The sequence below is a fragment of the Dromaius novaehollandiae genome, chromosome 14 (assembly GCF_036370855.1).
Source record: "Dromaius novaehollandiae isolate bDroNov1 chromosome 14, bDroNov1.hap1, whole genome shotgun sequence".
Taxonomy (NCBI): Eukaryota; Metazoa; Chordata; class Aves; order Casuariiformes; family Dromaiidae; genus Dromaius; species Dromaius novaehollandiae.
The window spans coordinates 5,077,298-5,100,056 of NC_088111.1; the positions used below are offsets into that span (position 1 = coordinate 5,077,298).

A 22,759-nucleotide genomic window follows, 5' to 3' on the forward strand; every position below is an offset into this window, starting at 1 on the left:
CACTCACAAAATTTTTTTTTTTTTTTAAAGAAATCAAAAGAGTAATCTTTGATAGAAATGATTATCACAGTAGGAGAAGTCTCAGAGTAAATGAAAAATGTTAATAGAAAAAATAGTTTAGAACAAAACACTTTATAAAAATCACAAGATTGATATGTTTTTCAATATTATTGCAAACCAAAATGCATTAAATTATATTACCTGAAACCAATTACAGATTTTGAATTAAGGTTTTTTAATAATGCTCAAGGGTCACACACAGCTTCAAACTCTTATTCTCCTGGTGGACCACAAATGCTTAAGAATACTCCAAGCAGCAAAATTACAAGCAGAGACTGTGAAAATACCCATAAAGGACGTGCCATTTTCACCAGGAAAGAACTCTCCCACAGAATTATGAATCATTCTGTGCCCAGTCATACTCTCACCAACATCAACAGGAACAGGATTTGGCCAGTAGCAAATAAACAGCCCACTCAAATTACTTATAACCCAGCCACCAAAATTCTGTAAACTAGAAAGAATGTCATTTGAAATAAGCAGTCCAAAGTGGGGGGGGGGGGGGGGGGGCGCAGCTCAGAGGCTCAGATTTTCTTAAATTGATTGTGTATGAGCTCCTGTTTGGCAATAAACAGATTTTTGACACGCTCCCTAAACATCCCACTGATATTGCAGAACCAGCTTCTGTAACTGGTTCCCATTTTTGCACAGAACCTGCTCTCTATTCCAGCTCTACCCTTTGCAATACTGGACAGGGCACATACAGACAGGTCTGCAACTGCTAAATCACCAAAGCTCCACTAAAATCCAGATCTACTACCATTTTGCATCTGCTGCAGACCCACCTCTCGGTTAACTCTAGAAAATCAAGGTTTTCCTGTTTTATATCTCAAATTTCTGCTTGTAACTGGGTAGTAACTGCAGACTGTCCATCTAAAGCATTTACAAACACTTCGCATCGTCAACGACAACATGTTTGTGCACATATGGAATAGGCATTACATTCAAGATCAGAGTTTTGATATAAAAAATGCAATTTAATAGGTTGACTCAATCTCACAGACTGATTATTTTTATACAGTTTTATGAATTTCCTCATCATGTGGATGCCCCGAAGTTTACTGGAACAAGCTGCAAGCAGACAGGTTGAGACATATTACATATTATCAGATCTTTATTCTCAAAAATGCTCTAGTTGCAAAACGCTTTTGCTACACCTGATACAGAAAGAAAGTAAGGGCACTTGAATAGAGATGCCGTAAAATAGAGCTTAAAAGCCAAAGAAAGTTTTGGATATAAGCAAGAAAAAACTAAAGTCATTGGTAAGCAAAGGACTGATTTGACCACATGACCTGCCAAGGACAAGGAAAGCTAGAAGCTGGACTAAACTCCAGGTCACAGAACGGGATATAAACAAAAACACACGAAAGGTGACAGCAAGGACACTGAAAGGAAATAAATGTTCCACATATGAGAAGGTTGTGGGAATTAAGCAAAGCAGAGGTTACAGTGTCTACTAGGCTTGACACCACTATTGGCAATAGCCAACGTAAGTAGCTCCCACGTGTTTGCTAAGAAGTACGTATGCACCGCAGGGAATGTTTGGCTATTTAGACATTTATTTACTATTTAGTATCTTGAAGTATCTTGCACAACGCTGGAGCTTCCCCACAGCTTGGGAGCCCCAGCTCCGGGAAAGTGTTGTTTTGTGCTGACCCGTGTGCATAACAAGGTTCGTGACATATCTGCGACCCCAGAGCAGGCTCAGAAACCCAAAGGAAGAGGCGAGAGTGGGACCGAGCTCCTGAGCCTGGGCTGTGGTGCAGGGCAGGGGTGGGCCGGGCCACCCGCAGAAGAGCACCACGGGGTGCAGAAGCGAAAGCTCTGCCACGTCTGTGACAAACGCATGCACTAGCGAACAGACAGACAGACAGCAAACACCGAGCAATCAGAGAGAGGAACATACTGAAAATTCCTCTTCCTCAGCTAGAGGATGATAGCAAAGTGCTTTTTGAATATTTGCCTCCTGAATACGTTTACTTCCTTGTTTAAATCAGTCGTGACAATTACACTTAAACCAGAAGACGTACTGGCAATGTTTTTTACTGGTGGTTAGGCTGTCTACTTTTGTTTTAACTCGCAGATAGATTAGATTTCATGATATTCATTATTTAAATCTTAGAAAATAAAATGTTGAAGCAAAACAGTGCTGGAAAACTTCAGTTACAGTCATGACTTCAAAACAGCACCTTTCATTGCCACTGAGTACAACCGCTCCCTGCGTCACACAGCCCAGCTGCTGAAGAGCAGAGCGCAGCACTTCACCTGCATGTGCTGGGCTTGTGTAAAGATTCACAGAATAATTTTTGCTCCGTTTTTAATACTTACAAATACTTTTTTTAAAAATACTGTTCCCTCCTTCATACCTAAATTTTATATTCGTAAAGGAGAAAATAACTTTCACTGTTCTTTTAATCCTCTTATTGTGCAAAACAGGATACTATCAATAGTGTACAAGTTAAATGGCATCCTAAAGGGAAGAAGAAGAAAAAACCTTTCTGGATCTGATTAAGATTATTCAGTACTACCAAGGAGATCTAATTTCCACTTAAGATTTCTACATTTTACACTTTTGTCGTCTTTCCCATTGAAATTCTGCTACAGAAATAATATTTATTCAAGGAGAAAGGAGACTTCATTTTTTGAAATGACCATACACATAGGATAATGAATATTAATTTGACAGCTTGACTACAGACACATACACTTCCATATAGCCTGTTTAGAAAGTACAGTAACTTAGTTATTAATCACTTTTTCATCTGATTACTGAAGTCCTCTCCTGGCCTTTTTTTTTTTTTTTTTAAAAAAAAAAAAAAAAAAAAAAAAAAAAAAAAAAAAAAAAAAAAGCACATGTCTCATGATGCAGCAGTAATACTTTCAGGTATCAATGCAACTTTACTACCCAGCCTAATATGTCAATTACTTCTTGAAATATTTTCAGTAACACTATTTAAGTGTAATGTGCGGAGGTTTTCAGTAATAATTATTGACATATTGACAGAATTGAGTAAAATACAGAAAAATATCAATTAATAAAATACTGTAATAGACTGTATATAATCTATACAAAACTACTGTGTTTTAGGGTCTGTATTTCATTTTCCTATATTAAAATGATATTTTTTTATCTTGGTCAAAATTAAAACTTCATATTACATATGGTTGCAAATAAAATTTTATACACTCTCTACACAGAGGCATTTGATGACAATGTATTTCATAGCCTTTAACAATAATTAAAAAGAAAAAAAACAAAGCAAAACAAGGCGTGCCAATAGCTTACGAATCATCCAACACATCCTGGGTAAAATACCGACGGCATTTATTAAGCCCTCACGATCAGCACCATCGATCAGGTCAGGGGCCGGGCAGGGACAGGTTGGAAACCTCAGTGTGAATGCAGCGATCAACCAAGGACGACACTTTATTACTGCACTCTGTGGTTCAGACAGCTGAATTTCCCAGGGCAACTAACCTTTCCGTTAAATTGCTAATCTTCCTTTCAAAGCTTATTTTAGATTAAGCTCAGGTATTTTTATACTTGTGATTGAAAGAGTTTAAGCTATCTTTTACATTTTATGAGGAAATGACCTCATTCACTATTTAAGGCTGTCCGAACTTTCCAAATCCACAAGTCACAGACCACATCCTTTAAATAGCTGATAGTCGAGAGACCGCAGCCGCGCACGCTAGGGAAGGAGAAGCTCAAGGAAAGGGCTTTCGAGGCGTCCCACCGCTCCTCTGAGGCCTGGCACTGAGGAGGGGCTGCAGACGCCAACCTCCGCGGTCTCCCAGCTTTCGCTTTGCCTCTGCTTAGGGAATTGGCACTATTTCGCAGACCGCACAGGCTCATCGGCCGCCTAACGGCACAGCCCCGGCTCGCAGCCGCACTTCAGCTCAACGCGGTCAAGGAGTCGCGGGGGGCTGTCATGGACATCTCCAGTGTCTAAGAGAATTACGGATTTCTGTTTTGTGCTTTGAGAAAAATAATTAGTAAGATTTACAACCAGTTTTATCCACAAGTAAAGTTGAGCATCAGCTGCATGCACATTTAATGACTTCTACCAATAAATTGTCTCCCTACTCCTTGGCAATTAACTTTAGAAAGTTACTATAACTTCTGCAGAAAAAAGCTCATCTTAAAGCAATAAATATAAGCTATTTTACATAAAATCTGACTATAATTCACCTAACAAAATACGTGAAAAAAACGCATTTTTTGCCCTGTTGTAATTTACAGCATTTAAAACAATTTATTTTTCAAAGTGCTTAATGGCTACTGCAGATCAGTAATTCTTCCTTTAAATTGAATATACAGAGGCAGCTATGGCAATTCCAAAGAAACCCTTACAAACTGGCAGATTTCCCAGGCTAGCCAGGGGTGTTTGGTGCACTTCTCCGCTATATCACACAGGTGAGATGATACTCTACAAAGTTGTTTGTTTTTTTTGGGTTTTTTTTGTTTTTTTTTTTTTAATAACTGAATATTCTGAAGCAGCCTTACGGCAGTTCCCATTTTCTCTCAACCCAGGAAATCAACCGACATTTTACAACTTTATAAACTGAAAATTTAAGTAAGACTCAGACAATGTTAGTATGACATGCAGCTTTAAAAAAAAAAAAAAAAAAAAAACACAGATGTTCTCAAAGTATTATACATAATATAGCCATTTTTGAAACATTTCCAGGCATGTTTAAATCCCTAAATATAATTTTTACAAAGAGATTTCTAATGAAGTATGGAAATGTTAAATCAATTCATAGGCTTCACATGTATTTTTGGGAGTCTCCTGAGTTAGGAGACAGACATTATCCTTAATAACGGCACACTTGTAAGATTACTTAAAGGGGTCAAATGTCCTTGTGGACCTGAAAAGTCAGTGACAGGGAGCTGGGCTATACCTGGGGGAATGGGCTCTGGAGGAGCCCCTACGAGTCCCACAGTCCAACCGCAGGGCGAAATGATTAGCACCGAGTCTCCTGAAAACAGCCACCTTTACCTGCTCGTGTAGAGGCTCAGAAATGAGCTCATGAAACTGCTCTGAAGAAGCCCGAGAGCCATCCCGCGCAACTACTCCACGATGAAACAGATACCGGCATTATAAATCAGCACCCAATTTGTTGATCCTCTTTTTCAGTGATTTACGTCAGAGCTCAAACAGCATAACAACCTTCACTGCTTCACTCACAGTTACCCATTTACCCCTTTTAACTCATCTCTTCACAAGAAAAATGCTTTGGAAGAGGAGGTAGCTGCCGCCCTCACGCCCACCCCAGCCAGCAACACCTTCCCACCCAGAGGGGCCGAGGCCGAGCCCCAGGCCAGGGTGCTGCAACCCTCAGCCCTCTGCCCTTCGCAGGCTCCAGTCAAGCTGCTATTGCATGAAAACGGTTCTCCGAATTCACCGCAATTCGGTTAGACGTTAAAGTTTAATAGACCTACTAGAATATTTTTAAAAAGAATATAGCATGCTTTATAAATTAACCTGCTTCTCTGGAAGATTTACTCAAACCCTTGAAGTAATTTTATCTTTTAATCTTTTATTCTTGATTTTTCTCAACCAGCACATACCAGCCGTTTATCGAATTCAATTATGTAATCAGAGCTCACTAAAAATTCACTGAAAGAAAAAAATGAAAATAAAATACCGAGCAAAGGCTCCATAAAAAAGGCAGCAAAGAAGCTTTGATGGCTTTGGCATTTCTACAGTACCGCACTGCTCGCACCTTAGACATACGATTAAAGTGTAATGGAAGGCAGAATTTCAAAGTGGGTCAACAGGGACCAGTTTGGTTGCTCTAGAGCCCCTCAGGGAAATGGAGAGATGGGCAGGAAAAGAAAAGTCATCTCAGGAAGAAAACCATGGAGAAGGAGAAGCTGGCTAAGTGGGGGAGAGAGGAGGGGCAAGATACAAGTGGGTCATCCAGCACACGTGAGATACTTGGACTTTACTAGTTAAATATAGGAACGAGAAGGTCCTAAGGCCAAGACCTAAGGCCACCCTTGGCCAATCAAGGCTTTAGAAACCATGAGAACATTTCTTAACTTTTATGCCCTTGAAGGATGGAGCAAAAAGCCAAGAAAAAGCCTATTCCAGTCCTACAGACAGGAGTAATAAAATACTGGTGTTATAAGACTCTTAAGCTAAAAGAATTTTTCGCTTACAAAAAAAGCAAGCCTTAATGCTATACAATATTGCTGTCTTCTGAACGCTCTTTGCCTCTTCAGCTAGGCTGATAGAAAAAGTAGATTTTGTCTGAGATGCGAGGAGGAGCGAGAGGGTAAGGTGTCTATCTGCTGGAACGTACAAATGCTGCAAGTTTTCATCGAGGCTGCATGCTGAAGTCTCCAACATCTGACTAGAATCCTTAAGAGGATGGTGTAGATTTGTTTCTATGGAAATCTTCAGAAAACACAGGAGAGAATATGCCAAAGTTCTCTTAAAAAATTAGTGAATAGTCATGTCTCATGTCCGGATACTTGCTCCCTGTCTGCCTTGCTTTTGTACAGCATTAAACTACAAGACTTAGATTATACTGCCAGGGTAGCCTGTCTGTTTTCTCTCCTTGGTACATGCAAAGCTTAAATGGATTTTATCTCAAAAAATAGTTTCAGGCCCTAATTCAGCATTGCGCATATACTTTTCTTTGGATTGATGCTGACATTTTTACATAAAAATGGTGCTGTATGCAACTGTTATCTTCTTTGAGCTTCTCCCCAGCCCTAGTAAATAGGTGCATCACGGAAAAGCAGAGAGCTCTCCCATGCTTTGTTCTCCCTGAAAATCACATTCAGGCATAAATTTGCAAATACAAGCTACAAGAGGAGGTGGTCTGACAATTTAGCTTTCTACTGACTGGAATGGGAACTAAAAAAAATATTCAGAGTGGCTATTCAGTAGTTAACCAAGGGAACTTAATCTCACAAGGATGGCATGAATGAACATGGCTTCAGCAACTGGGGAAGGGACCCTCGTAGGGACCTCAAAACAGCTGCCACTAAACATAGCAACTGATTTTGGCTAAAGAGTCTTAGCCATCTACGAGCTTACATTTGTGAACTCCTAAGCCAAAGTCAGATTAAACAGATCTTTCAGTTCCTACAGGCTGCTATAAAAAAAAAAATAAAAAAGCAGTCCTGCAGTCCTACCCCTCATAAAATATATTTTTTATTAAAGACATAATTTGATCTTGAACACTTGTATTCTACTGAGGAAAGGGAAGTTACCAGTCTCCAGAAAAGCACCACATTACCTTCATCAGTGAAGACCACTGCAATGACCCTGTTGAAATCTCACCCTTCCCCCCCCCAGAAACAGAGTACCTAACAGTTGCCACTAAAATCAGGTGTTCACATCTTGAGAAAATCAGTGTCTAAAATCCTGAAGACACTAAGAGAAACAATAACACATTGAGTACAGTAAACAGATTGAGAAACTCCCACATTTGTCTTTGTTATGTATCTCTACTTTAATACATTTTCAGGTGGGCCAATAAGGAAAATCAGAAGTAGATTAACCTGTTCATAAATCAGCAAGCTAGAGCAAATACATCTCAATCACTAATAAAATAACATTTGACCATCTGTATTTCCATCGCTCAGTTTCCCCCACAGATAAGAAAATAAATTTTTGACTGGGATATAGTTATCAATAAACCCAAACAGAAATACAACTGGTTCATTAAAAAACACACCTATATTGATTTCAGTTTACCAGTCCGTAGCAAAAATAACGCACATCAACCTTTTTTGGTATGTGTGTCTAAAGTTATAATCAGCTAACACAGAAAATGAAAGACCATAATATCTATGAGGTATTTTCCAGGAAAATGAGACTATATAAATGACATTGAGGCTGAACGACAAGTCCATGAGAAAAGCAACACCATAGAACTGCTTTTGCACTCGTTGTTTGCTAGGAAATGGGATGTGAGCCATCTTCAGGTAGGTTAATGATAATTGATAAAAAAAGATATTTTAAAAGACTGCCTTGAGGATTGAATACATAATACAAAGTTATAGTTAAATTAAAAAGGAAACTAGAATCAGGAAACCCAAACTCAAGGCAGGAATAATATTTTCAGTGATCCAAAGGAAGTATATAATGTAAGTGCAACTATGGGGAGCAGAATCCCATCAAAAACAGATTAAAATTCAGCTGTGACATTCACAGGCTGATGCTTCGGAGCACATACTATTGAGTATGAGCTGCTCTGCGCTGACTGATAGCTGATAACTGCAGCCTTCTGGGGAATCAGGACCATTTTCTTCTCATTCCTGACTGGGATATGTGATACGCTTTTTCTCTTTTCCCTTTCCAAAAGCAACTTTTCATCTTAATTCCTGATGTGTATGCATATGTGTACTAGAACATGTACTCTCATGTATTCTCTTGTGAACATGAACTTCAGTAGCTTATCTGGCATAAGAATTTGAAAAAATTACACAGTAAATCTTAGGGCACATACCAGGAAGCCTGATTGAACTCAGATATATTTGAATCAATCTTCTTTTGAATTCAGACCTTCTAAAAGGCTGTGAAAGTTAGTATATGATCTACTCAAACTGTCAATGTGAACATATATTAGAGCACTGAGTTACTTTAACTGTATGGATTTGCAAGAAGGTTATTCTACCCAAAATATTGGATATTTGAGATTCAGATTATCTTGGTTGTAAGTATGACATAAATCACTAAACACATCAGTTAAATTAAAACTGCGTTTTACTGCCTCATGCTAAGCCTAGATTTCAAAGGACTAATGCATCATAGCAAATATTTCATTAAAATATCAGGTTATTTTTCAAAAACATTGCCACAAGTTCAGAGCTTTCACACAAAAGTATAAAGCATACTCCTGAAGCGGATTTCCTAAACTTTTATCAAAGACAATATCTGGTTTCATATTGGAGTAATACTGAAGCAACTGTATTTAAATCAGTCCTGCTCTTCCTCAATTTCCTAAGTATAAACCAAGGAAACGAACCCACATTACCCATTTTTGTCTTGCTCTAGATAAGAAAAATAACTTGCTTGTTGAATACCTCTGCTATAATCTCTGAATGCAAATACAGCATTCACTAAGGTTGATGGATAGTGCTTTTAAAAGAGTTGATTGGGGATGGAACTAAATTGTTTTAGGACTAAGTTTTGGGAGGAAACCTACATATTTCTAACACAAGTGACATTTATTGCTCTTAAATGCACAGTCACTGGAAGACAAGATTTCAATAGTTAACCTTTTTTCCTCTTGAATAGGATAATTCAAACAATAATTGGTTAATTAGATGTTGGCTAATGGACAATCCTTTGTTTGATTTGGATGGAATAAATATTGAACTTAAGATTATGTACCTGTTTGCACGCTATCCCAAGAGAAAAACTAAAACATTCTGTAATGCAGAGTTATGATTAGCTTTAAACAATTCAGGAGAATAGGAGTCCCCAGTGGCAACAATGAGCATTTCATATCGATAGTTAAGTAGATTAATTAAAATTTCTTTTTTAAAAAAAAAAAGAAATTAATTCTATTCCAGAATTATCCAAATAGCATTGCAAATTCCATTTTGCCTCTGAGTTTCTCATTTCTTTATGTAAACAGATCAAATGTTTTTCCTAAATCCTGACTAGTATGCAGTCTCGTTTAAAAGAGCAAACACCACAATTCATTCCCTTAGCAACTTATGTGATTCTCAGATTCGAGGCACCAGGGAACAAATTGCTGCAGGAACACCTGTCTTCATATTTCCAACCTTTCTCTCTTGCTTTAAATCATAGAAATTTCCTGTTGTATCTTTTTGCCTTCTTCCATTTTTCCCTACAAAATGCTTGTTAGGACAAAACTACAAGAGTGTCTCAGCATAATATGCGAATACAAAAAACAGAAAAAAGCTACAGTAGTTTTTTGGTGATGAAAAAGAAAGAATCTTATTCCTCCCCATCTACCTAAAAATCCTTACGCACAACCAATTCTGGGAGTTCATAAAATTCACTCCCTAAACAGATGACTTACTGTTAACATCCTTTTAATCACTCCAGATTTCTCAAGGAAGTCTTTTCTCCTCTTTTGAGACAAAGTTCTTGAGACTTGCACCATCTTATTAGAGAAATTCAAAACTGAACTGAAAGGAGGAGGGCCACGAAAGCACAAAAGAATTTTTAGAGGACCAGGACTCCGAAAGGAAAAGAGATGGATGTCAATAACATAATTTGGTTCAAAATTCAACCTAAAAGTATCTTGGTCATCTCCCCAAAGACTCTGAGAAGGATTTTGCCACATGCAATTGTATATATTTTTTCTTAAAATTGATGTCTTTAGCAGACCAGACAAGAAAAGGAACAAGCTAATATTATTTTAACAGAGACTCAAGCAGTTCTTTATGTATCAACTTAAACTTCGGTTACGGTTTCCTGGCTGGTTGGTTAATTTCTGCATCTCGCATTTTCGATTTTCTTCCTGACCATCTGTAGCAATACTTCGCTTGAGTCAGGGCATTCGAACATTTTTAGAGTTTGCTGTGATAAGGCAGTACCATAAGGAAAACATTTCAAGAGCTGAGCTTGAAACTAGTGACACATGCTTCATTTTTAAAAATCTCTTGCTTTTCTTTCTTTGGTATTTGTATTTTCGGATTGTCCATTCAGATTCTTCTATGACCAGAATTCTCCTGGGGTTTCTTCCGAGTACTACCCAGCCCTGGAAAGGGTCAGTTATTATAGGGCATAGCTGAATGGGTCAATGGGGCAAGACAGTTCCAACGCATCCTAACTCTGCTGTGAGTCTATCTGGAAATATATTTTGCATTTTCATAAAACTCCTGCAAGCTCTGAAGACATGCTGCACTTCACCTTCTGCTACTCTACTGTCAAGCAAGCCCCTGAAACATCTCTGGAAAATTTTAAGCTGCACCTCCTTGAATCTCAGCATCCAAACAGCTAGTTAATAAACACCACCGTCTTCTTTCAGTATTTGGATAAATATACCTAATTAAAATCCAGATACTATGAAATGATAGCATCAATCATTTTTACATCCACTTTTCTAAACCATCTTCCTATAGAAATCACTAGCTTTTCTTCCTTGCAGCAGTTAAAGCAAGCGGCATAGCAACAATTTTCTGTGTCAAACAGCAATAAAGAGCACAAAGGTTAAGTTGAGGCATATATCTAGGAAGACTCAAAACATTTAGAAGCATTTTACATGGGATTTCATGAGCAATTTGAAGTTGTGATAAGAACAGGATGATTCATTTGTCAGGATACAAATTGCAGCTCATATGGCCCTCGAAGAAGATCTGTGGAATTGAAGTACCCCTGGAAGTTACAGAGCTCATATAAGGTGATTTGTTTCCATCAAGTGCTATAAGTTGAGTGAAAGGGCAGAAAAGAAGCTCAATAAAAGTACTATATACCAAATGCTTTAGATAGTTTAAAGGTACAAAAGAATAGCCAAAACCCATAAAAGTATGTTTTCAGCAATAAAATATACAGTTTCTGATAAGTAACCTGATATGCTCCAACAGCTGTTATTTAGTGAGGGGCGATGTTCATATCTCTATAAAGCACTGACATTTAACCAAAAAAATCATACCCAGCCCAGTAAGTGTCCCCATTATCTCAAATCACTGCAGCAAAAGCCAGCCAAGGGCAGTTCGGTTTCACTCATATATGTCGTAGCTGTCTGAAAGACGAAGAACCTGAGGCCTGAACCTCTACCACTGGCCCAGAACACAGGCAGAAGCGCAGAACATGTGCTACGCAAGGGGTGCCTGGAGACATCATTGCAGTATGTTGCGCAGGCCGAGTTGGACCATTCATGCAATTATTAAGCATTCTTTAAAGAAAGTTATAAACATACTAAGAGGAAAAGGCACAAGAACATACGAGGATTAAATGAGCAGATAAATAAAAGAGAACCCATTAACTTTCAGAAGACAAACAAAACCTCCAGAGAAATCTACAACCACTCCAGGCTGAGTTTTGTAGCAAAGCATAACTTCAGTGCTTTTTATACTTTCTTAATATCTAGTGACATTTATGAAGACTTTAGGAGTTCTCAAGGAAATAAATTGTTAGTGTTTAAATCTTGACAGACAGCAAGCAGGTAAGAGGAAGACTGCCCAACAGAAAAAAAAACCCTGAATGTTGCAGGATTTTATTCATTACCTTAATGGCAAAGGAAGCTACTGTTGCTACTACATAATCTACAATCTCCATCCACTGTAGGGCCATATATATCCACTAAATATTCTATCTAACACCAGGATGAAGCCAGAATCAAACCTTACATTTAATGTAACAGAACAGGAAAAAAAACCATAAGTGTGCTTTTCATAATTTGTCCTCGGTAGAAGAGGCATTTTCAATTGATTATTTTGTATAACAAATTAAATCAAAAAGTTGAACAGCTGATGAGCATTTCAGCATCTAGAAGTACCAGAACAGAAACACTAGTGCAGCAGCAGGAAACAATAGCACAGCAATGGCACTCCTGAAAGCCAGGTAAGGCCATGTATTTATTATTTCAAAGAGAAAATTATTTCTAAATAGCAAAGCAACTACAAATATCCATAAAAGATACAAACACGCATCTCTTGGTAGAAAGGACAAAGGGGAAACGATTCATGCACAGACCTTTGTTAAAAACAACACCCACTCCTTGCTGCTATTGTTATTTTGTTTACATGTACCTTGTAATTTTCTTTTTTGCCCTTTAAACTTGAAAAACATAAACAGGTTTGTATATTGGATAAGGCCTGCCTCAAGGTGCTCAGGGTTTGGGAGCGCAGGTCATTTCCTCCTCCATCCTGCCAGCAAGGGGGAGGGATGGGAGGAGGAGGAGCTGGATTTCCAAGTTAACAACTGGCTGCACTGCTGGTGCTGGCAACAAGGTTTTGCTTTCTACAACCATGAGACCCTGTTTGAAGATCAACAGCCGATGGCGACAGATAGGATCCACCTCACTAAGCGGGGCACGTGTGTCTTTGCCAACAGGTTGGCCAGCTCGGTAAGGAGGGCTTTAAACTAGGAAAGATGGGGGAAGGGGAGAGTTATAGAGACAGGGCAGTCAGGAAAAGACAGCTCAAGTTAGGATGCCTCCAGCAGGTGCCTGCAGCTGGGGAAGTGCATACAGGACATGGCTATGGAGGATCCTCTTGCACCCTTCCTGGGAAACCTGCATGCTCGATTACCTCGCTGAAACACCTGTACACCAACACACACAACATGGGGAATAACCAGGAAGAATTAGAGATCTGTGCAGAAGGACTGCCTGAGTAGATGAGGGGAGAGCAGTAGATGTCGTCTCCCTCAACTTCAGCAAGGCTTTCAACACTGTCTCCCATAACGTCCTCATAGCTAAGCTCAGGAAGCGTGGGTTAGATGAGCGGACAGTGAGGTGGATTGAGAACTGGCTGAACGGCAGAGCTCAGAGGGTTGTGATCAGCAGCGCAGCGTCTGGTTGGAGGCCTGTAGCTAGCGGTGTCCCCCAGGGGTCAGTGCCGGGTCCAGTCTTGTTCAACTTATTCACCAGTGACCTGGATGAAGGGACAGAGTGCAGCCTCAGCAAGTTTGCTGACAATACAAAACTGGGAGGAGTGGCTGATACACCAGTGGCTGTGCTGCCATTCAGAGAGACCTGGACAGGCTGGAGAGCTGGGCAGAGAGGAACCTCAAGAAGTTCAAAGGCAAGTGCAGGGTCCTCCACCTAGGGAGGAATAACCCCATGCACCAGGACAGGCTGGGGGTGGACCTGCTGGAAAGCAGCTCTGCAGAGAAGGACCATGGGAGTCCTGGTGGGCAACAAGTTAACCACGAGCCAGCAATGTGCCCTTGGGGCCAAGAAGGCCAACGGCATCCTGGGGGGCATTAGGAAGTGTGTTGCCAGCAGGTCGAGGGAGGTGATCCTCCCCCTCTACTCAGCCCTGGTGAGGCCACGTCTGGAATACTGTGTCCAATTCTGGGCTCCCCAGTACAAGAGAGACATGGCACTACTGGAGAGAGTCCAGCGTAGGGCTATGAAGATGATTAGGAGACTGGAGCATCTCTCTCACAAGCAAAGGCTGAGAGAGCTGGGCCTGTTTAGCTTGGAGAAAACACTGAGGGGGGAATCTTATCAACATATACAAATATCTGAAGGGAGGGTGTCAAGAGGATGGGGCCAGACTCTGTTCAGTGGTCCCCAGCGACAGGACCAGAGGCAACGGGCACAAACTGAAACATGGGAAGTTCCATCTGAACAGGAGGAAAAGCTGCTTTCCTGTGCGGGTGACAGAGCACTGGCACAGGTTGCCCAGAGAGGTGGTGGAGCCTCCTTCTCTGGAGATATTCAAAACCCGCCTGGATGTGATCCTATGCAATGTGCTCTAGGTGACCCTGCTTGAGCAGGGAGCTGGACTAGAGGTCCCTTCCAACCTCAACCATTCTGCAATTCTGTGAAAGTCAATTTTAAGTATCACAATAGCACTACTGAATTCAAGGGTCATAAGCAAACAGTCATACACTATACTGAACAGAGATGGGATTATTCATATCCTAGGATGATGCTGAATTAGTATCTAAATGCAGTTAAAGCACAATCCAAAAATCCACACACTCAGTGGAAATACTTCCATCATCTTAAGTAAACTCTGGAATAGAGACCTGGTTAGTGTTTGAGCCAGTAACAGAAGCACAGAGTGATCCTTGCAGAGCCCTCAAAGTATCTCCCTGCATAATTCATGTAGACAACTGGATAATACGTTGCAGCATGCAAACACAGAGAGACAACTTTGGATATTTTTCATGCAGAAGAGCAGGCATTAATTAAAGGCCAGATGAAAGCTCCTCTGCAAACCTGACATAAATTGGCTACCTTAATTCTTTCTAGTATCATCACTTATTTCTGTGTCTTTTACACTAAATCTTTTCAGAACTAGCCAAGTGGAATTCTTTCACCACCTCAGGGATAATACACACACATTGAGACTATAGGATTATTTTCAACAATTCTGACTAAACATGTAATTTCCTCTTGTCAGAAGTTGGAAGAAACGTATCACTGTTCTTGAAAACATAACTCAGCTTGACGTACCTGAAGGCAAAAGAGAGCCGTTTATTAATCTGGATATTTTATTTAATTTTTCTTTGGGTTATAAGTAAGAAGCAAGTTAATACTCTTAACTTTTGACAGTTCTAATGTTAATTACATGTACTGCATTTTATAAATCAATACTTCTTACATAAAGTGTTATTCAACTTGCCAAGTGCAGCAATAGATCAATGCATTTACTGTTCTTGCTAATGTTGATGAATGACATATATCAAAAAGATATGTAAAGGAAAAATAAAAGATTTATTTGCAAGTCAGAGAGGGTTAAACTATTTAGGCAGAGAAGGAATTCAAGCAGTGCTTTGAAAATGATGTGATAACTTTAAGGTTTGAGAGTCGGGTTTTTTTTTTTTTTTTCTTTTTAATGTCAAGGCCTTAAGCTATCATAAGCAGATTGCTCTGCATACAGATCTATTACATTAACTCTGTACATCTTTCAGAATATAATTGTAATAAATTATGGCTCCCAATCTTCAGGTGTATTTTTACTGAAGTATCATATTGCTCTGTTCAGTATGCAGTACCTCTATCGACACATACTACAGGGTGATCAAAAGAATAAAGCATAGTCGGTAACTACTTCGCTACTTGAAAATGCATTACACACTACAGTTAATATGCTTAAAATTTTAAAGGATGTACAAGTAAGATTTTGATTATAAATCAGCTTTAAAGATTGCATTCACTGAACCACAGACCGTAAAAGGGAAACGACTCAGGGCTAAAAAACCATTCTGAGACCTAGTACTTACGCACCCAAAGGTCTTGAAGGGATAAACAACTCACGGTATTATTAATACTCATTATTGTTTTGCACCATTTGCAAAGAAAACATAAGTATATTAAAAGTAAGTACTAAAGAAATAAAAGCTATCACTGAGTATGTACCAATACTAGATCAATAAAACCTTGGTTAAAACCCATTATGAGAAACGTGTATATGCAGACTGTAAAATTATTTACTGAAATAAAAGGAAAAACTGTTTTCCTTCCAGCATGGATAGATTTCTCAGAACAGAAGTAATAACTACTCAGTATATTCTGTCCAAAACCACAGAAGAGAAAAAAGGTTTTTTTATACAAAAGATAATCAAAAGCTCCTCCTGATGATATCCCTTATAAAATTACAAAAAATTACGGAATATAAACTTGAAGTGTTATTTCCTTTGGGATAATAATAAAAAAAAAAATACTGTGCCATTATGTTCATGTCATCATTATGTTTTAGTGCAATATGTCTGAGTGGAGAATAAAGAGATACCTCTATTGTGCTACCAAATCATTACATTGAGCACGAGCAGGATCCACTTGGTTGGATCTGTTTCTTTGGACAACAGTCACAAGAAGCAGCAAGCAATGACTACCATCTACTAGGCATGTCAGCATATTTACGAAATAGTTAAGAAGCAGCAGTAACTGAAAAAAGTGCTGAGTTAAGCCAGGCGGAAAAGATCATTTAGAAACTTTTCCATATGCCAGGATGGAAAAAGATTAAATTCAATTTACCCAAGACTTTAAAGCAAAAAATGAAAGCATTTAGTCTACAAGCTAAGGCATGTCTTGGAGGGCAGTATAATACCTTTCATGAGACTCCAGTCAACCTAGGCAATATCAGAAGAATTTCTTCATAGTTTTTGTTTATTTTGCCCAAAATTATTCAGCAGAAAATTTCCCTACCCCCTCCCACCAAAAACCTTCAAATAGTTAAAAGAAGTACGTGTATAAAAAGAGAAAACAGTCAACTGCTTTAGGCGAAGCTCAGTTGTGTAAGTTTAGTAGAATTTCATGCAACCCCGGTCACCTTATTAAAGAAATGAGAAGAAAAATATGCAAGTGAAACATGAGAACGCTGCACACTCAGCCATTCTGTCCAACTTCAAATCCTGAGAGTCAGAGGGCAGGAAGATCCATAACTGACTGGCTCAAAAACTACATAAAGAAAATTTACTTGTAGAAATACTATACAAAGCTTAGTCCCAGCTCATTGGTGTATAACATACAAGTTGTAAAAGAGGAAAAAATACACACTTTCCTATAAGAGACAATAATTACACTATATTGTAATCCTATTTTCATCTAATCATTTCTACTGCAGCCTAATATATACAGCCTTAATAAATCCTGCTTAACAATATTAAGCAAGTGAAAAGCAAACCTCTACTGCTTCCTTTGAACCTAGGCCTCCTGACAATAAGGAAGCTGAATATCCAAGGCACACGGAGTAAGCCCAAACCTCGAGTGACACAGACTCCCGTCCCTGGGCAGGGGGAAGCCCCGGGCGCGTTATACGCTGCAGAGAAAAGCGCACTCCGGGGCAGCAATCTGCCAGCTGAACTCTGCTGGCTCTCACAAGCCCCTCCAGCCATCTCTCCCTGCTGTACACGTTCACGTACCTCATCAAGCTGACAATTTAGAAACCAAACCAGATGGATGTGTAACCCAAAACAACAGAGTTGTTAAATGTAAAAGCTATTAATCAAAATAATTTCCTTTATTAAACTCTATGAGACGAAGGCACAAGCGCAGTTGGCACAGTACGCACATTGCCCAGGACCGCACCACCGCATGATCCCAACCGAGGCTATCCTCACCAGGCCATGCCAGAGAAAGGTCGCCGGCAGAAACGCTCTTCCCTAAAAAGGGAAGGGTAGGACAAACACAGCAGGAAAGGGCATCTAAATGCCCTTCTCACATAGATAAGGCACATTATTCTTTTTTTTTCCCCACAGAGGAAATAAAGTTGCTAGTCATTTCAGAGAATGTAATTACGTTATTTTTTTTTTAAAAAAAAAGAACAGTGCTTTGTCCAACATGAGCACTAACTTTTTAGCAAAGCAACGGGTGGGACTATATCAAAGTTTCCGGTGAAAGCTAAAGTTAGATTTCACTGGACACTTAATGCCAACCCAGCCGGGAAACAGGCTGGGTTACCCGGGTTCGAGATACAAGACGCACAAGGAACGCTCCCTGCTCCCCCCTTCCCAATTCCGCAATTCCTCCTATATTTAGACATAAGACTAAAAGATACCTATGTATAATTTGTTATTCCAACCTGAAATTTTACAACGAAACCATTTATCTGAAACAGGTAATGGGAATGTTCTGATTTTAACAACAAAGAAAAATTTTGTACAAACAAATTAAAGAAACACAGTCCTATAGAAATATCTGGAAGATGGTTTCTAAAAATCTCAAAGGGGCATTTAAAAAAGAAAGGAAAAGCCTACAGCTAAAAGTGTGTACCAGAAGAAAACAGTTTTTTATATTCAGAGATTGATGATTTTGGAGGACTCCACTGACTCAGAAAACAATCTATGTTGTAATCCTACACTAATACTTGGATACCTCATTTATTGCATAGAAAGCTCATTTTACAAGTCGTTCCAACCGTGAGGCAGAACGCACACGTTCGGGGACAGTAGAAATTACAGGGATACCAATAAGGCAAGCCAGGTGGCCGCACTCTGGGCACTGCCATTCTTTTACTGCACCTTAGAGCATAAGAAAAGAGAGAGACTAAGGAAAAAAAACCAACATGTTTCATACCTGCTTTACATTTTAAGAAAACGAGAAATAACAGCAGCATCTGAATTGCAAAAAATATAGAGAACAGTCTGATCTGGAAGTTATTTACCTTCCTACTCTATATCCTAAAAACCCTACAGTTATTAATTTAAGGGGTATTACATAAATACTCTCACTCATACAATTTTCACCAACAGAGCTTCCATTGATGTAGTTTTTGAAAATGCCTCTCATTAACATAGACTCAGAAAGGCCTGTTCACGGCGCAGCTCCTTCTGAAGACGTGCTCCACCAGGAACCTCTGCCGGACTCGCAGGATAAACAGACTGAGCTGCTAGCTCGTTATTAGTGGCTCATTAAGGAGCAAATTGGTTGTTTTTCTGTTTGTTTAGCAATATTCAACAAGTAGTTATTTTGACACTGTTCTCATGTGGAAGCACATTAAATTAGCATGTTTCGTGGTTACAGGAAATATTTATTGGACAAAGGCCAATTCAGCAGCCTCAAAACAGAAATAGTAAATTTTAAATGAAAGTAACACACATTAAATCGCTTAAGACACTTCTCTGCGTGGCTCTTGTCAGCCTGCTGGATCTGAACAAAAGCTGATGATTTCTATCATTCTACCTCATATTTACAAATCTCAAATTCACAATATCTCAAATACAGCTTTATTACAAAAACACCTTAAAGTGATATACACGACCAGCAAAAAACACAGCAGCAGAGCAGACTTCCTGGGGATACGACAAAGTCATGACCATTGCCTCTGCAACGTTCAAGAGTAACCTCACTAATGTCTCCTTGCTAAGTATAGAGAAAGAAGTTCTATTAATAAGCAGTGAGCCTAAATTAGCATTAACATAACATTTATTTAAACTTTCAGCTTTTGGTACATATCAGCTTAAGAGGAAAACAGAAGTAGTACGCTAACGGCGAGTAAAACAATGAAGCAGTAAATATAACACGATGATGGATTAGAATGTATTGTTCTACTCAGAGTCAACAGGGCAAGTGCTTTATAAAAATTATGTTTTCCTCTGAGAAAAATCAGTACAATACTAGCTGGTACAAGCAATAAAAAAAACTTACATAAAACACTTCCGACTTTGCTTTCCATTTTAATGGCTGCAGGCAAAATTCAGACTACATTTGTCAAGTTGATATTATCAACACAACAGGGGCATGCCTGACTTGCTCTGCGTTTCTTCTGAAAGTTCACTTTTAGTGGCCATCAGCCAAGAAGGGAGGACACAAGAAACCAAAAGCATTTGTACTCGGCAGACACAGAAATAAACTGTTAAACATTTAGGAGAAGTTTCAGGAAATATTAGCATGTACTTCTCTGCAAGACATCAATCACATTCGGTTTAACGTTCAATACAAAAGCCCAACCAATCTGAAAATTCAAGATGATCGCGCTCTCTCTGCTCATGGTTAGAGACATCCTAGTCTGATCCATGACAACAAGTGCCAACATCTTTAACATCTTTCTTGACATCTGAAATAGATTTCAACTAGACAGACCCACGAGAAGGCAAGAATCCTACAGAAAGGAGGGAAGAGCAGCACTCTAAATAGGAAAATCAAATGTAGAGCCTCAGCTCCAACCCCCCCCCCCCCCGGGAACTTAGAAATCATTTATGTCATTAAGGAAATGAAGAAAAATTTTATTAAAAGTTCTTAAATGTAGCTAATCCTTATCCTCACGCCTTTGAGATGAATACCAGTCAAACACCTTTTGTTTAAAAGGGATAATACCTGGAAAAAGTTTTGTTCATATAAATTCTTGGTGAAAGGCTATTCTGTCATCAAAATACTTGCATTTGTGCATGCATTTTTTAAAAATCTCAGATTTCTTATTTTCCAGGTTAAAATGTATAGGGTGAGAAAAAATATATTATATAGACCAAAAAGCAATAATTGCAAATTCAAAGAATTACATGCTTCCAACCTGCACACATTTAAAAAGGAGAGTGGGGGGTTTTTTTGTTTTTTTTTTTGTTTTTTTTTTGTTTGTTTTTGAAACTTAAATCATTTTTGTGAATATTATTTCTTTCGGTTAAGCAGTTCAAACTATTACCGCATTCCTTCAGTCCATGGACAAATCAGCCAGCCCTTTCCACGGAGGCTCTGCACCCAGAACCACTACAGAACACCACTGTTACAGCAGAAATCGCAATATCATTTAATGATTTGAAGGATAACGTGCAATGGGTTTGGGCTGCTTATTTTTAACAAGGGCATGATGATATTAGGACAAGGAGCTTCACTTTGGCACCACTGCAATGCTTGTAAGAGAGGGATTTCAACAGCTGTCCTGTGCAGATGGTTGCTTTTACTTACAAAGCTTTGAACTGAAGAAAGATTAAATCCATGGCTAAGGGACCTTTACCTTGCTTTTTGCTTGCATAGTTGCCAGAGGAAAAAATGACAAATGTAGATTATAATGAACATTTTTTTTAACATTATGCATGCAGTATTTCTTAAATTTAGAAAACACATTTATTTGATTTTAGCATCATACAGTGCTTCTACTGGGGGCCCAGAAACTCTTCCAAAAAATTAGAAAACTCAGCTTTTTCCTGCCAGACTGTCCAGTATTACAAAAATTAAAGAAAAAAATGCAGAAGAAAAGAAACTGAGCAAGTCAGAAACAACCACTCTAAGAGCACTATGCCACACATTGTATGGCTAATGATGTGTGTCTTTATTCTATGGTAAGTAATCCTATTTTTCATTGAAAGTTGAAAGGTGTGAAAGAGTCATCTCTAGGAAAAACTCTGGTTTTCTCTAAAACAAGGCATAATATTGAAGCATTACACTTCGCTGATTGTTAAAATAAACTTAGAAAGCAACTATATACACTGCTCAATGAAAAAGTATTTGCATTACATTCACAAAACACAGAAATCACTGTGCAATTCCCAGAGTTTCATTTCTGAAATCTGTCTCCAGCCTGACTTTTTAAACATCTTGGTGAAACCCTTGGTTTACTGCAACTCAGATAGGTGTCTGATTATATCAGCCGTTCGCATGTCACAAGAATATCTACATCAGTAAGAGGTTTTCCTGAGCCTCATAGTTGGATGTCAGTGTATCAGATAAAGGAACGACAAGATCCACGGCAGCTAGCGCTCAAATTCCAGCCTTTGGCTTCTAATGAGTCTTCCATTGCACACCAAGGCTCAAAGGAAGTATCAGTTTATTCTGTTCTGGCAGCTATACACCATTTGGAAGCCAGGATGGATGGAATCCATGGACTTCTAAGGTGAAAATTTATTTGAAATTCTACAAGAGAATTTAAGAGCTCTAAATTCTCTCAAGAGGTTTAAAAAAAACCTGATTTTTGATTTCATCAACTGCATTTGTAAGAGGATGCCTTTTTATCAGAGAGAAGTGAAACGACAGAATACTATTGAAACTAGTAAGAGTGGAATCCTAAAGTTAAGAAACTTAAGCTATTTACATATTCTTTGGAGCAATAAACTCTTGCTGGAAACTACAAACTGTTCTTCATCTCCTTTCAGCACACAAATACAAAATGCGCCCAACAAGCAGAAAGGAAGAGCAGTGCAAAAGCTTTGACATGTGGTGTATTTCCTGGTGTCAGGATGGCTTTAAGGTATTAGCACAACTGTTCTTAGCTATAGAATAAGAGAGGCATATCAGCAATTTCTTTTAATTTATGGTTCTGTCTGTTGAATAGATTCTAGACCAATTACTTTGATGCCAAGTACTGCAGAAGGCCACGTACTAGGCTCCTTCCTTCCACGAAAGCCATGTGGACGACTCGGTTTGAGGCAGTCTATTGACAAGTGATTTTTGAAAATGTGACAAGTTATTGTTGCATCTGATGTATATCCTGTTTGATACAAACATCAACCCATCACATCTTTTCCCCTCCTCTCCAGGGAGCACATCAAAGCTCAGGAAGTCCCCATAATTGAACCATTTGAAAACCTGAATTAAGCAGCTGATCAAGAGCACTTTTTTCTCCTCATTGCTCAGTGAAAAGATTGTGTATCAATGATTCCACATTTTCCTTCCTGTCCATATATGGCTCAAACATGCGTCTGGT

The 22,759-nt window shown here is 38.9% G+C and overlaps 1 protein-coding gene across 5 annotated transcripts in view; it reads right to left on the minus strand.

Moving 5' to 3' along the window:
- Nucleotides 1-22,759, minus strand: part of SDK1 (sidekick cell adhesion molecule 1) — a 432,949-nt gene that overhangs the window by 296,641 nt on the left and 113,549 nt on the right. The gene's annotated exons all lie outside the window — the stretch shown is intronic.